Source organism: Pleurodeles waltl, chromosome 8, assembly GCF_031143425.1.
Source record: "Pleurodeles waltl isolate 20211129_DDA chromosome 8, aPleWal1.hap1.20221129, whole genome shotgun sequence".
In the NCBI taxonomy this organism is placed as follows: domain Eukaryota; kingdom Metazoa; phylum Chordata; class Amphibia; order Caudata; family Salamandridae; genus Pleurodeles; species Pleurodeles waltl.
The window spans coordinates 71,046,523-71,062,754 of NC_090447.1; the positions used below are offsets into that span (position 1 = coordinate 71,046,523).

A 16,232-nucleotide genomic window follows, 5' to 3' on the forward strand; every position below is an offset into this window, starting at 1 on the left:
AAAATACTTGGGGTATTGCATAAACCAAACTGGAGTAGCCATGGATTCAGACAAGGTGCAAGCTATATTGAATTGGCCATCTCCTTCTTCCATCAAGGAGACTCAGTGTTTTTTGGGATTAGCCAACTTCTATCGCCAATTCATAGCAGACTTTGCCCAGAGAACCAGCTACATTACTCAAACCCTTAAAAAAGAACATCTAAAGAAGGGCTTTTGTTGGACACAAGACGCAGAGTCGGCCTTTCAGGATTTAAAGAAAGCCTTTATTCAAGCCCCTATTCTACGACACCCAGACACCAGCAAACAGTTCATTGTTGTCGCAGACTCCTCAGAAAGAGCCATTGGGGCTGCCTTATTGCAAAGACAAGACGATGATGATTTAGAACACCCTGTATTCTACCTGTCGCACATTTTATCCGATTCGGAGCGGAACTATTCCGTGTTAGAACGTGAATTACTCGCCTTAAAAACCGCTTGCACAGAATGGAGACACTTTTTGATGGGCTCAAAAGAACCTTTTGAAGCCCGGACAGACCACAGAAATCTACAGTGCTTAAGAAACTTTCAGTGTCAAAATAGCCGACAGGCTCGATGGGCTTTCTTTTTCAGCCAATATAACTTCTATATCACTTACATCCCTGGTTCTCAGAACATCCTGGCGGATGCCTTGTCCCGACGTTACCCTGAGTGTAACGATTCTACTGTACAGAACCTATTTGACGATAATAAGATCATTGGGGTGGTACAGACTTTTTTAGACCAAGTCAAGTCCGAATATGCCAGTCTAGAAGAGACAGAGCTGAATAAGTTGCGTCCGCAACTGCATATAGATCAAGGCTTTTATTATCATGATAAGGCCCTATTCTTACCCACTAAAATAGTACAGACTGAAGCCTTACGTATGTGCCATGATTCCCCTATCGCGGGTCATCGAGGAATGAAAGCTACTCAAGAACTTCTGCTTCGCTCCTTCTGGTGGCCAACACTCAAGACAGATATTGAGGAATATGTATCATCTTGTCCTATATGTGCTCAAGCCAAGACACCCCGTACCAAACCAGTAGGATTACTCCACCCACTACCAGTTCCCCCAGGCCCATGGCACACTATCTCCACAGATTTCATGTGCGCATTACCCTCTTCAATGGGAAATCACGTAATAATGGTAACCATAGACTCCTTCACCAAAATGGCTCACTTCACGGCCTTAAGAAAGTTACCAACGGCAAAAGAATTGGGTCAAATCTTTACACAAGAGATCTTTCGGCTTCATGGATTACCTCAGGTCATTATATCGGATAGGGGTCCTCAATATATCTCCCGATTCTGGAATCAATTCTGTAAGACATTGGGAATCAAAGTGGCCTTATCATCTGGGTTCCACCCTCAAACCAATGGACAGACGGAACGACTCAATCAAGGTCTCGAACAATACTTACGTAGCTTCTGCAATGCTACGCAGAGTAATTGGGCTACCTATTTACCGCTTGCAGAATTCTCCTATAACAACTCCATACACAGCGCCTCGAAGGTCTCTCCCTTCTATGGCTCCTACGGTTTCCATCCCAAGGCCTTTCCATCTCCCCTGAGAGAGAATTCCAATCTTCCTGCCATCTCCTCCTATGTCCGACAGGTACGAGGTATCCAACGTGTTATCCAGTCCAACCTTGTGGCCACTAAGTCCCGCATGAAAAGGATAGCGGATAGGAGACGCTGTGCGGCTCCTCAATATCAGGTCCAGGATAAAGTCTGGCTCTCCTCTAGATTCCTACCTCTCCGACTCACTCAGAACAAATTCAAACCCCGCTTTTATGGTCCCTTCCTAATTCTCAAAAAGATGAACCCAGTGTCTGTGCGTCTTCGCCTGCCTCGGACGTGGAAGATTCACCCTGTATTCCATGTCTCTCAACTTAAACCTTACCTTCCTGATCCTTTTCACAGACAATTTTCCTGTCCCCCTCCTCTGTTGGTTGATAATGTGCCCGAGTACGAGGTCCAGGAAATCTGTGACTCTCGGCTTTTCCATGGGCGCCTCCAGTATCTTATTCATTGGAAAGGTTACCCCATGAGTGAGTGTTCCTGGGAGGATGCCCCTTCAGTTCATGCCCCTCTTTTGGTCCGTCGCTTTTTTCGACTCTTCCCTCACAAACCTGGGGCCTCGGGAGGGGGCATACTGTCACGCCGCGGCTGCCGCTGCTCCTACGGCAGCCGCGGCCGCGGGCTCGGGTCGCCGCAGCGCGGCATTCCCTTCATGCCGCGGTCTGTGTGCAAGCCTCGGGAGAAGCCGCGGCTTGCGTACAGACCGCGGGGAAAGCCGCGAGTTCGTTCAGGGGTCGCGGCACTCGCCGCGCCCCCTTCTTTTGTCTCTATTGGAAAGACAAACGCGGCGGGAGAAAGACCTCGAGTTAGGTCTTGATCCTGTCGCGCACAGCGCATTAATGCGCTTTACATTTCTTACAGCATGTACTTTGGCACTTACCAATGTCTCCAGGCAAAAGCCGAACCCTTGCACATGGTGGTGTTTTTATGCCTGCCTTTTCCTTTCCCAGCATGCTGCCCACTTCCTCTCTTCCTAGCATGCATTGTTTTTCTTTGTTTGGACGCATGTACCTGATTCACTATTATACTCTTTTCCCCAATCCAAGATGGTGGTGTTTCTACTTCCTGTTTCCTACTTCCGGCCTAGAGGTATATAAGGGGAATCCAGCTGCTTGTTCATTGCGTTGCAACACTCTTTGGTGGTAGTCACGCTCTGACTGGTTTCTTCCTGCTAATCCAGTATTTTCCTGACCTGTCTTCGTTTCCAGTCTTCCTGCACTCCGGATCTTCATCTCTAACACCTTGGTGTCCTCCTTTTGTTTCAGGGAGTTCCTGTTGGAGGTTTTTTACCCTACTGGGGTTTTTCCTCTGGGACTCCTTCTGGAGGGCACGGACTGTTGTGGCTTGCTATTGTCAAACAGCACCGTGGCTACCGGAAGGGGTCGCCCCTACCTCGGCCAGAGCAGAACCTGCCGAAACCGGGGTCGTTCCCCAACTCTTCTCAACTTCGACGGTAAGCCCATTGAAAACCGTGACAGATCCTGGTGGATGGAATACTCCATCACAAACGTGACGGATATCCTGCCTGCCGTATTACGATCTCCATGGGATATAATGGGATTGTAATACGGCGGGTGGGATATCCGTCACGTTTGTGACAGAGCACACCCCTCTGCCAAAATGTAAATCAGGCCCAAAGTCCAGGCATTGGTGCACCACTAACACCTCAGGATGAAAACTCAGGTACAAACCCTGGGACGACAAGCTGAAAAATCTTCCTAGTTGACAGTCATAGCAGCAGAACTTCTTTTAAGGGCCAACTATACACAAATGTGAGAGTGCTGAACATCAGGCAAAGATGCCAGGTGGGGATTAGAGATTGTATTATAAGCAGAAGCAACTTAAACCCACAAAATAGCGTGGACGGGTCTCAATGCACTCTACCAGGGTCCAGAAGTGGATAGCCAAGAGTGAAACCCACCAGGCTTAAGTGAAACCCCTCCCACAGGAAGTGTAAAATCCTCTGAGAATTGCAAGACACCACTATGAGACTTTTTTGTTGCATCGATATTGTAATGCTGCACAATACTGGGAGTAGGAATACAAAGTGGTAGTAGGGAGTTGCAGGGCAAGAATCACTGCTTCTGAGAACAAACCTAACAATAGAGATCGGGACACCCAGTTTAAAGACCAACAATGTTAGGCAGGTAGTTATCTGAATCAGAAGGATAGGACCCCTGAGCAATGGAGAAGCGGATGAAATATTCACTCCTGACCCAAGCTCCCTTGAAGGATCATAGGCCATGTCCAGCGAGCTAGGCTATATGTTCACAGAAGTCAGGCGTAGAATATGTTGTAAGAAAATCAGAAATTCACTGAAGAGAACAATGTTAAAGTGAATGTATGGGAAATGCTGGTTATAACACCTTTATTTATACTTAAAAAACGCTGAAATCCACTTAAAAACACTTAACGTACATTTTTTGTTGCAAATTAAAGCCAAAACACTACTGACTGCACTAAATACTATGCTTATTACTCACAATAACTGTCGCAAAAAATAAGAACATCTACATATTTAAACAAGCATTTGCAATGCAATAGGTCTCACGTTTTCTTGAGTTAGAGTTATTGGCATTGTAAATTCATAACCAGTCCTTTCTTGTCACATAAGTTGGTCAACCCTGTCTTACAATTTTGACTTTTCCTGACATGTTTTGGTGGTCATAGGCGGCTACTAACATCAGAAATCACAAGCCCTTGAGGAGAGACGATGGAAAATGAGGCTGGAAAAGTATTTTTTATTTTATTTTAACAGAATGAAGTCTTGCAAGGGTTCTTGGCTCGCATTTCAACAAAGCTTCAATGAAGTTAACAATAGCAGAGCAGACTGAGAAGATTGATGGCGCCAATAAAGGAGATAAGCAATGCCCTGTATGCGATGTCCTGAGTGCTGGCAGGGAGGGGCCCTGGAGGAGAGACTCCAGATGCGAGGCTAAGCAGGTTTCACATCATTGCTTCTAGGTTTAGCTACATTATACCAGAAAGGGCATATTGTGGCTTTCGTGAGCAGTGAGCTAAACGCCCGGGTATAAAATAAGCTTATTTTAGGAGCCAGCTTAAAGGAGGACAGCTCTGGAATAAAGCCAAAACAAATGTCAGTAACAATGGAGGAGGTGGGAGGAAAGGAATGCTGCAAAAAACTCAGGCAGCTACCAGCCTAAAACATCCACAGTGAGAGGGGAGCACCAAAGAAATAACAAAAATAGTCCGTCACAGCAACAGATAAATAAACCAAAGTGGAATGATACAGTAGTTGGTCACTGCTCTGAAACAGAAAAAGGAGGGAGAAAAATGCAGAACTGACCACTAGCAAGCAAGAATTTTTAAAAGGACACTGCAACCAACAAATGAAATCGCTTTAAGCCTTAAGAAGTATACTAAAGGTATACACGAGGTCAAACGCTTACGCTCGACCTAAAAAACACATAGTCAAGCTGATAAACAATATTACATTCGCAGTCATCTCTTTCCCAGAATTAAGAGTAATTAGATATCTAATGTCATCCGTAAGATTATTGCTTGCCTGGCTGTTGTGCGAGTTATGGAAGTATAGCCAGGCCTGTTGGAATTATGCGACTGTGCGACCATGTCGTTTTTCGTATAACTGTAGATTTGACGCATTTGCCACATAATGCTTTGTCTGCTGCATAACCTGCAGATTTTACCCAAAAACATTTTGTTCCTAGCTCAAATGGTTTAAAAGTTACTAAAAATGCAGCAAAAGGCCCTTTTCAAAGCTTGACTGGTCACCTTTCTGTTAATTATTCCTATACTTGGGTGTTAGACCGGCACTAACGAGGTCCAACCAATGCCCAGAAAGTGCTAACAAATATAAAAATGACAAAATAATGAAACATTACTATCATAAAATGTGCTGCATCACTCCACATAAATTGCCTTTTCTTGCTGCATAATATACTCAGCCCTGCCACATAATTTTGTCGTCCTCTGCCAGGTAACTCTAGTGGCCCTGTGTAGAGCGAACCCTAACGTGAGAATGTCAGTGATTTTGCATTGAATTTATAACCATAAATGTAATTTAACTGTGGATTTAAAGTGAATTTCTGAAGTATTTTTAAATATAGGTCAAGAAATTATAACCAATCCTAAAGATAATTTCACTTCAACTTATGGTTTTTCACTACACACACACACACACACACAAATATGTACATACTTCTGATATCCAATCACTCCCATCTCCACTGATTCCTCCCTCCTTGTTCCCTTGAAAGCAATAAAGAAGTGATCACCTTGCTGCCATAGACACCTTTTCTGAGACGTTCCTTCCCCTTCCCTCCACAATGTTAATAATACAATGCATGACATGCTTCCAGCCTCCCCACGCCACTCTTGGGGCTTTTGTTCCAAAATAGCCAATAAAAAGATTCTTAGTGTCCTGCATACAATACAGCCAGCTCCCTTGTGTTCCCACTTCCCACTAATATTTAATAACATGCCGGGCGCTCTGCCTCCCTCCCCTTCTCTGAGCACACTGCTCTGGCAGCCACTGTGGCTTTGCCAGCCTGACTGCACAGCTGCCAGCTGAAGCAGTGATGTGCTGCCTCTGAGGGTAGTTGTAGGCCTGGAACAGCCAGGGAATGAGGGTGGATGGTGGGTCACCAAAACCCACCCTTCCTTAGGCCTGCAGTGACCTAGGAATGGTGTGGACACAAGAGTGGTGTCAGCACTGCACCCGCACACCCACTGAGCCCCTCTTGAAGACCAGGGGGACGCGGGGAGGTGGTTGCGCAAGTCTCCATCTTTCGCTGCTGCCCTCAGGTATGTGTATACCTGCGGGATGCTGAGAAAGGTGGGACTGATGACCACATTTATGTTTCAGTGGCAGAGAGGAAGTTACTCTATGCAGCTGAGGTGCACAATAGTCTACACACTCTCTGTTTTTGCTAGAGCTTAATTTGTACTAGTGCTAGCAGCTGGGGCAACCTGCACCAGGACGTAGTATCAGACTTTAACCCAGACCAAGAAAAAGGCAGAAAAGACAAAACGAAGGTACAAAGACTAAAGCAGTGACAAGGGGAGAAGATGGGGATGAACAAGACCTCTGAAGCATAGGGTAGGTAGCCTTGGCATTTAGCAACGCCGGCAAACAGTCCTCACTCGAGCTGCAGCCTGTACTGATACAACTCACTGACAGAACTCACAAAACTCTTGTTAATAATTTTCCACCCCAGAAAGCTGCCTCATTGACTCTTGTGTATAACCCAGTCCATATCACGGTTCTAATGCGCCAGAGTCCACACCGGTATCTGCATGTCTCTCTCCCCCTGACCTCCTGTCCCTATGTAGCCAGTCGCCTCTCAGTTACTGCTGGAGAAACATGCAAAGGTGACTTCTATTGGATGGGGGGGGGCAGGAGAGGGGGACACCCTCCTGAGAATGAGAATAGTCAAGGTGGCACATGGTGGAGGACAAGACAAGGTCAACTCTGGGCTATGACGCGTTTACAACACTGCTGCTGTCAACCACCACCACTACCTTCCCGGGAGGTAAGATTTAAAAACCCAATTAGGCGCCGCTCTCAGCTCATCTGCAATCAATGTCTCAGCGGGGTCTCCTTTATGCCTAGAAAGATAAAGCACTTAAGGGAGCCACATTGGAAAATAATGTCCTGCGGCAAAACTGTTGCAGTTGGATGTCCACCTTGGTCTGTGCCAGCGGTCTGTGCTGCAAGACTTTTTAACCTCTCACCATGAAAGACTGAAAGATTCCAGATCTGCGGGAACCTTGTCTTTTCCTTTGTTAGGTCGAAGCCTACAGTTTGCTAAGGACATCTTGGGGACATTCAGGAAGCTTTCCTGGGAATGCATTCCGCCCATTGCTTACAGTTGCCTTTGTGGCTTGTAACTCACATTTTCTGGTTTTCTATTTGCTGGCTTTATTTCTTTTAGGGTGTTCAGGTTCAGTTCGTCCTTCCCAAGGAGCAAAGCCTTTTCACACTAACTCTTCTTGTATTCTTTAACGAGTGTTCCTTTATGTGAACATGCCTGTAAATCTTGTTCTTATCTTTTCACATTTGCTGTGCATTCAAAGACAGGGGTCAAATGTCAGGCTCTGTCTTCAGAGGGGGCTTAGTGTATCTTTTCTTTCTCTGACTTCAAAGAGATAATATTTATGTGACAATCTTGCTGGATACTAGGGGTAGAGGGAAGGGTTTTTACCAACACACAGCAACATTTAAATGAACTGTGTAAGTATTTCAGAATATATTAGAATTATCAAAGCACAAATGCAGTACATTTTGTATTAATTGTGAAGCATGTTGGAAACAAATGCTTTAATATAATCAGAACAAATCAATACACTGGATGATACCATTTCCACACATTATTGTTTGTGCACTGTATAGTTTTATTAGTAAAATTATATGTCTGTGCAAATGTAAGGGTCATTTCAGTTGAAAATGTGTTGTCTGTAATGAAGGTGTGCTACCACACCGTGCATATTCCACTCTATGCCACTCCACTCTGCACCACTCCACACCACTGCAGTCTACTCTGCACCACTCCACTTTACACAACACCACTGCACTATGCGCCACTGCACTCTACTCCAATTAGCCTGCACTCTAAGCCACTTCACTCTACGCCTCTCTACTCCACTCTGCACCACTCTACTTTATGCCAATGCACTCTATGCCACTCTACTCTACACCACTGCACTGTTCGCCACTGCACTCTACGCCGCTCCAGTCTAGGCCACACCAATCTACTCTGCACAACTCCACTGTGCGCCACTGCACTCTACGCCGCTCCAGTCTAGGCCACACCAATCTACTCTGCACAACTCCACTGTGCGCCACTGCACTCTACGCCGCTCCAGTCTAGGCCACACCAATCTACTCTGCACAACTCCACTGTGCGCCACTGCACTCTACACCGCTCCAGTCTAGGCCACACCAATCTACTCTGCACAACTCCACTGTGCGCCACTGCACTCTACGCCGCTCCAGTCTAGGCCACACCAATCTACTCTGCACAACTCCACTGTGCGCCACTGCACTCTACGCCGCTCCAGTCTAGGCCACACCAATCTACTCTGCACAACTCCACTGTGCGCCACTGTACTCTACGCCGCTCCAGTCTAGGCCACACCAATCTACTCTGCACAACTCCACTGTGCGCCACTGTACTCTACGCCGCTCCAGTCTAGGCCACACCAATCTACTCTGCACAACTCCACTGTGCGCCACTGTACTCTACGCCGCTCCAGTCTAGGCCACACCAATCTACTCTGCACAACTCCACTGTGCGCCACTGTACTCTACGCCGCTCCAGTCTAGGCCACACCAATCTACTCTGCACAACTCCACTGTGCGCCACTGTACTCTACGCCGCTCCAGTCTAGGCCACACCAATCTACTCTGCACAACTCCACTGTGCGCCACTGTACTCTACGCCGCTCCAGTCTAGGCCACACCAATCTACTCTGCACAACTCCACTGTGCGCCACTGTACTCTACGCCGCTCCAGTCTAGGCCACACCAATCTACTCTGCACAACTCCAGTCTGTGCCACTGTACTCTACGCCACTCCAGTCTAGGCCACACCAATCTACTCTGCACAACTCCAGTCTGTGCCACTGCACTCTACGCCGCTCCAGTCTAGGCCACACCAATCTACTCTGCACAACTCCACTGTGTGCCACTGTACTCTACACCGCTCCAGTCTAGGCCACACCAATCTACTCTGCACAACTCCACTGTGCGCCACTGTACTCTACGCCGCTCCAGTCTAGGCCACACCAATCTACTCTGCACAACTCCACTGTGCGCCACTGTACTCTACACCACTCCAGTCTAGGCCACACCAATCTACTCTGCACAACTCCACTGTGCGCCACTGCACTCTACACCACTCCAGTCTAGGCCACACCAATCTACTCTGCACATCTCCAGTCTGTGCCACTGTACTCTACACCACTCCAGTCTAGGCCACACCAATCTACTCTGCACAACTCCACTGTGTGCCACTGTACTCTATGCCACTCCAGTCTAGGCCACACCAATCTACTCTGCGCAACTCCACTGTGTGCCACTGTACTCTACGCCGCTCCAGTCTAGGCCACACCAATCTACTCTGCACAACTCCACTGTGCGCCACTGTACTCTACGCCGCTCCAGTCTAGGCCACACCAATCTACTCTGCACAACTCCACTTTGCGCCACTGTACTCTACGCCACTCCAGTCTAGGCCACACCAATCTACTCTGCACAACTCCACTGTGTGCCACTGCACTCTACACCACTCCAGTCTAGGCCACACCAATCTACTCTGCACAACTCCACTGTGTGCCACTGCACTCTACACCGCTCCAGTCTAGGCCACACCAATCTACTCTGCACATCTCCAGTCTGTGCCACTGTACTCTACACCACTCCAGTCTAGGCCACACCAATCTACTCTGCACAACTCCACTGTGTGCCACTGTACTCTACGCCACTCCAGTCTAGGCCACACCAATCTACTCTGCACAACTCCACTGTGTGCCACTGTACTCTACGCCACTCCAGTCTAGGCCACACCAATCTACTCTGCACAACTCCACTCTACGCCACTGCACTCTGTGCCAATACACTGTACGCCAATGCATTCTGCTCTGTACCATTCCACTCTACGCCTGTGCACTGGTGGTGTAGAGTGGAGGTGTCCCTCATTCCCACAACACAGGTGATAGAGCGTTCCGTACTAATAATTTACCTGTATTTGGACGCTCTTTAGGCCGATGAACCTTTTGTCTAAGTGGGACCCTCGACACCCTTAATCAGTCAATTTCATTAAATCAATAATCAATAACGAACATAAGCAATACCATGATCGACATAACACTTAACAATTAATCCAGAATAAATTTCGGCGAACCCTGACCTTTCAGTCAGGAATAACCACACCAGTTTACTCAAAGTTAGTGAATTTATTTCCCTATATTAACAAAGCTAGCACAATATAGATGTGTCTCAACACCAAATGATAAACATAAATGAACATTAATAGCTGTCCATAGCGGCGAAACAAGTGCAGTCTATGCAGCATTTGAATAACAAGGCATTCGATAATAGCAATGCAAATCACTAAAACTATAATCTGTAATGAACTAATTGCATACATTTAGTCAGCATAACAAGGTCTCAAATTGCATCGTGCAACAAAAGGAATCCTCATCTAACCTCAAATTAACATGGCATGTGGGACTTCATGCAAAAACAATTTAGCAACATTAATTTAGAAAAACTCCTAACTAGGGATCTTGTCAAAAATCAGCAGTTGGTTACCTAAAAGAAACACAATGCAATTGTACAATTTCCTTTCATATTTACCAATTACGATCAGCATTCAAGGAAGTCTTCGTCTCACAGGTACCGTTTCTCGATCAGCATGGGACGGGGCAAGGGCAAGGTGAACGGGGCAATTGCCTCACGGTGGCAAAGTAAAACTACTACTTCATGCAAGGGATCAAAGTTAAAGTCTCTAGGGCAAGAATCATTTAAAGTCTCTTTCTCTCGATTAGAGAAAGCATCAAAGTCTCTTTCAAAATGGCGTTGCAGCAAGGTGGGCCATAATAGCTACGAAGTCTGCAAAATGGCGGGATGTCCAATAATGGCTGCAATGGCTACTTTCCTCTCGTGCACCTGGTTTAAATAGACAACAGTTCAAATCCAGTAGGGTCTTCCATTGGAGGGTTCATAGGTTAGCTTCAAATTGTCCAATCAAAAACGACAGTTCTCAAGCTTTTACTTAAGCATACATTATCCTTGGAGATGGGTACGCAAGTTGCAACATTTTATACCAATTAACTCACTTTCAGAGCTTCCATTGTCCGCACCTGCAGATCGACCTTGGAGTAAAGAGAAAAATGCCAAGCTGGCACGAAACCTTAAGATAAGCATGTGAACGATCTCAGTGGAAAAGTACAGCTTCAAGCAAAATACACGTTTATTAGCACATTGGAAAAATACGAGCATCTAAACCGTGTGACCAGGCAACTAGGCCGAAGCCTCTACTAAAGTAATGCTAAGCTAAAGCATTTCAAACAAGCAAATCATAGCACACGTTTACGATTATGTCGGATTAGTGCAATTCTAATACATCACGTTATATAAAGCACGCTTATAAATGTTGGCAAACTACTCTGAGGGCACATTTTGTCCCCGTACAATCTTTATTAGTTGGGTTAAAGTCACACATGATTATTACAGTACTATGTTTAAGCGCTAATAAATGAAAACCTTCATTTTCTGCTTCATCAATCCCTCCTCTGATGACTACTTGTCATCACACAAACTATTCCCACAAATTTTATTCCATTAAAATTCTGTCAGTTCTCTTTTCCTTTTAGTTCCCCTAGTTCTTTCTTTATATTCTTCTGCCATTCTTTTCATCACTTTCTCTTCCTTCTTTCTTTTAATTCTTTCCATGATCATTTTTATTCCCCTTTTTATTCCCCAAATTCCAAATATGCAAATCAGTACAATTAATATTCCCTGTATTATTTTTAGTAATATTCCATTCCAAATTCCCCCAATCCAATTTCCCACTGAAGCAAGTCCTTTTCCAACCTTCTCCCACACTCCTGGTTCTTTCAATTCCTTCAAATCTGCACTCTCCTTTGTTAGATTAGCAAGCATAGTTTTAATTTTCACACTGTTATCTGGAATATACGTACAACAGTGTCGTGCACCAAGCATTTTGCAAACGCCGCCATCCTTTGCTAAAAGAATGTCTAAAGCAAGCCTATTTTGAAGAGTCATAGCTCTTTCCGCTGCAAGTTCAGCATCTATCAGGATTATAGCACCTGAAAACTTTGTCAACATGTTATCCACTATAGTAGACAACTTTCTTATTTTGATGGAATTCAACACAACTCCCAATGAAGGGATCATGGCTCCAAATATATCTCCTACCACAGCAGCTGCGGTCTCTCTTTTCTGGATACGATGGGATCCAGATGTCTTTTGAATCATCAATAGGCCATCCAGTTGATAAACCTTTGGGAACACTATACCCAAATAACATCTCCCCCACCATCCCTTTGGAAGACGATAATAGGCATTATACCCACAAATGTAATATACACCTGGTATGACAGGGTCAAGTCCGTTCATCATGAATGTCCATTTGGCCTTAAAGATAAACGTATGTTTACACTCACTCGCTCCTACAAAAATGTTATCATAATAAGATTCACCTCGGTATATACAAAATTTCCCTACATGCCAAGCATCTAAAGCTATTCTCCCTTGTGTTTTTATTGCGGCAAAATCATAATGATCTACTGAAGTCCTCTTACTTAGCTCCTTTTCTAATTTCGCATTCATTTGTGCCCTTCTATCATCTGTGCGATCTAAAAAGCTTATTTCTACTGCAGAGAGCGAGCAGGTAAGGTTTTCCCTATGAGCGTGAGCCGTTTCAAAAGGTAGCATTGGCTCGAAAAATTCCCTCATTATTTTAGCATCCCAATCTTTAGCAATCTGGCTTAGCTGCGCTATTATAGGAACATATGCAAAGGTAACATCATAATTTGAGTAAAAATACTGTATGTTAGTTTGACCATAAAATCTAGACATTACTATACTACATGTAATCCCGTATGTAAGAGGCATGTGGTGATAAGTCACCCCTTCCTTTACTGATGTCGGTATCTGTGTACACACATAACAATCTTTCGCATCCATAGTCTCAACATATTCTGTTAGCAAGCGATAGAAAACATTATATGAAAGCTCCTTCTTATCATGCAAGTGTCTCTCATCTAATTCTAATCTTTTCAATGCGGTTAGTTCAGTGACAGTAACAGGAGCAAAAGTAGAAGCGTCAATTTTCTCATTCTCACCCTTACCATGCATTGCAAGCACTATTGCCATAATTATTAGTACACATGCAATTACCAAGCCTATACACGCATATTTACAATATTTCTTTCTACTGTTTTGCGTCATGATCTGTATAGAATCAGAGAGCTAGAAGCACCTATAAAGAAACTATTTAGCAATTCAGTTACGAAGCTGAACGAGCGCAATGTTCACACAGTTTTCTTCAAGAGGCCAGTCACTTATCGGTTAGCAGCATTTGTCTCAATTCGGCAATAACTCAGTCTTTTATCGGTTTAGCAAATGTCTCATCCGGTTTAGCAATGTCTCAGCTGGTTGTTTGTTTCACGTTATATTGTAGCAAGCGATATCATTTATCACCCTTTCAATCAACACTGTCCATAAAACTTTTCTTTTCTATTGGTATCTCTTCTTCTTCGTTCTCGAGGCTTAGAGATACAAACTCGTCAGTCCAATCGTCATTGACTGCATAGGCCCATTCTGGACCGGAATATCTCCTGTTTGGTATCCTTTTCCTTTTCAATTTTGCTTCTCTTTTCGATTCTGCTTCGCTGGTACTTTCCTCTTTGGCCAAGTCTTTCCCTTCACTTGAGGTTGGTACCACGACAGACACTTCCTTTCTTTTCTCTTTCACTTTTGGCCTTTCTCCGTCGTTCAAACTTTCTTCAGTCCTTTGTTTTACTGGTGATATACTTAGTCTCCTCTTTGCACCATGTCCATTTGATGGACCTGTGACCCTTTCTGTGGAAGTTTGAACCTTTTCGTTCTGTCCTGCCTTGTCCCCTCCTTCTGGGGAATCAATCACGTTCTCTTTTTCTTTCTCTGTATCGTCTGCTTCTGGGAAAGCCCTCCTCTGATCAGGCTCTCCTGCTTTTTCACCTTTTTCGAGCCCTTCGTCACCGTTACTTTCGTCAGGCTCTGTATCACTTTCAGCTGCTTCAGGTTCTTTGTCACCCTCAGCTGCTTCAGGCTCTTTGCTACCCTCAGCTGCTTCAGGTTCTTTGTCACCTTCAGCTGCTTCGTCGCTGTCTGAACTTTCTCCTTGGTCTTCCCCAAGTGAGTTAGTCTCTTCGTTCTCAGAGAATATTTCTCTCTCTCCTGTTTCTGCCTGTTCGCTTTCAGTTCGGTTTTGTTCTGTCTCAGCACTCAGCACTGTTTTATCAGGCACTGGCAGTTTCAGCGCTTCAACTTCCTCATCTGTGGGACACAACACTTTCTTTGTGTGACTGGCGTGAATCCAGTTGGGAACTCCCGCACACTTCACAGCGGTAGTTGTCGTCAGGATCACTTGGAAAGGGCCTTTCCAACGGGGTTCCAGACACGACTTCCTCACATGCTTCTTTACCACGACCCAGTCACCTGCTTTCAGTGCGTGTCCTGGACCTTGGATCGGTGGTAAGGTGGTTGCTTCCACCTGGTGAGAGAAAGAGCGAACCACATCAGCCAGACCTTTGCAGTAGTCTAACACCATATAATCTGTAATATTCAAAAGCGCGTTTGCGGGAACTGCAGGAAGTCTCATAGCCCTGCCCATGAGAATTTCGTGCGGAGACAATCCAGTCTTTCTGTCAGGGGTGTTTCTCATTGACATTAGCGCCAAGGGCAATGCGTCAGGCCATTTCAAATTTGTCGATGCACATATTTTCGCCATTCTTGATTTCAGTGTACCATTCATCTGCTCCACCAGTCCTGATGCTTCAGGGCGATAGCTACAATGCAGTTTTTGCTCAATGTTCAGCGCTTCGCAAAGTAACTTTATCACCTCATTATTGAAGTGACTTCCCCTATCTGATTCTAAAGAGATCGGGAATCCGAAACGTGGTATCAACTCTCTCAACAATAGCTTTGCAACTGTAAGGCTGTCATTTCTACGTGTGGGGTATGCCTCAATCCAGTGACTAAAAATGCACACAATTACCAACACATACTTCAGACCTCCATGCACAGGCATCTCAATGAAGTCCATCTGCATTCGACTAAACGGGCCACTTGCTCTACCAATGTGGCTCGCGTTCACAACTGTTCCCTTTCCTGGGTTCATCTGCTGGCAAGTGACGCATCGATGGCAAACTGCTTCTGCAGCTTGACGAAATCTGGGGTTAAACCAATCAGTTTTGAACAATCTTATCATGGCATCTCTCCCTAGGTGAGCTTGCCCATGATAGAACCGCGCAAGCTGTGATAAGAGACTGTTTGGCAAAACAAATTTTCCCTCATTTGAAACCCATAACTCGTCTGGTCTCTTTATACATTGTGATTTAATCCAGGAATCTCTTTCATCCTCCCTGACGTTATTCTGTAGTGCTTTTAATTCATCTATTGTATCTACAACTTTCAAGGCAAATGCTTCAGCTGGTTCGAGTTCTGGTTCATTTATTGAATTCCATTCATCTCTGAGTAATATACAGTTCAAGGCACAAAATCTTGCGACTTGATCCGCATATGCATTTCCCAGAGAAACATAGTCCTGTCCTTTCGTATGAGCACTACACTTTACCACTGCAACTTCGGCTGGCATTTGAATGGCGTGTAACAATTCCCTTATTCTCTCCCCGTTTTTCACTGGGGATCCTGAAGAAGTCAGGAAACCTCTCTGTGACCATAGTTGTCCAAAGTCATGCACAATCCCAAACCCGTATTGGCTATCAGTGTAAATGGTGACTTTCATCAATGCAGACAGTTGACATGCTCTGGTGAGGGCTACAAGTTCTGCTACTTGTGCAGAATAGACTCCTTGAAGCCATCCCGCTTCCAAGACACCTGTTACAGTACATACAGCATA

General features: G+C 45.1%; 1 protein-coding gene across 1 annotated transcript in view; it reads left to right on the forward strand.

Moving 5' to 3' along the window:
• Positions 1–16,232, forward strand: part of CHRNA10 (cholinergic receptor nicotinic alpha 10 subunit) — a 72,787-nt gene that overhangs the window by 26,400 nt on the left and 30,155 nt on the right. The gene's annotated exons all lie outside the window — the stretch shown is intronic.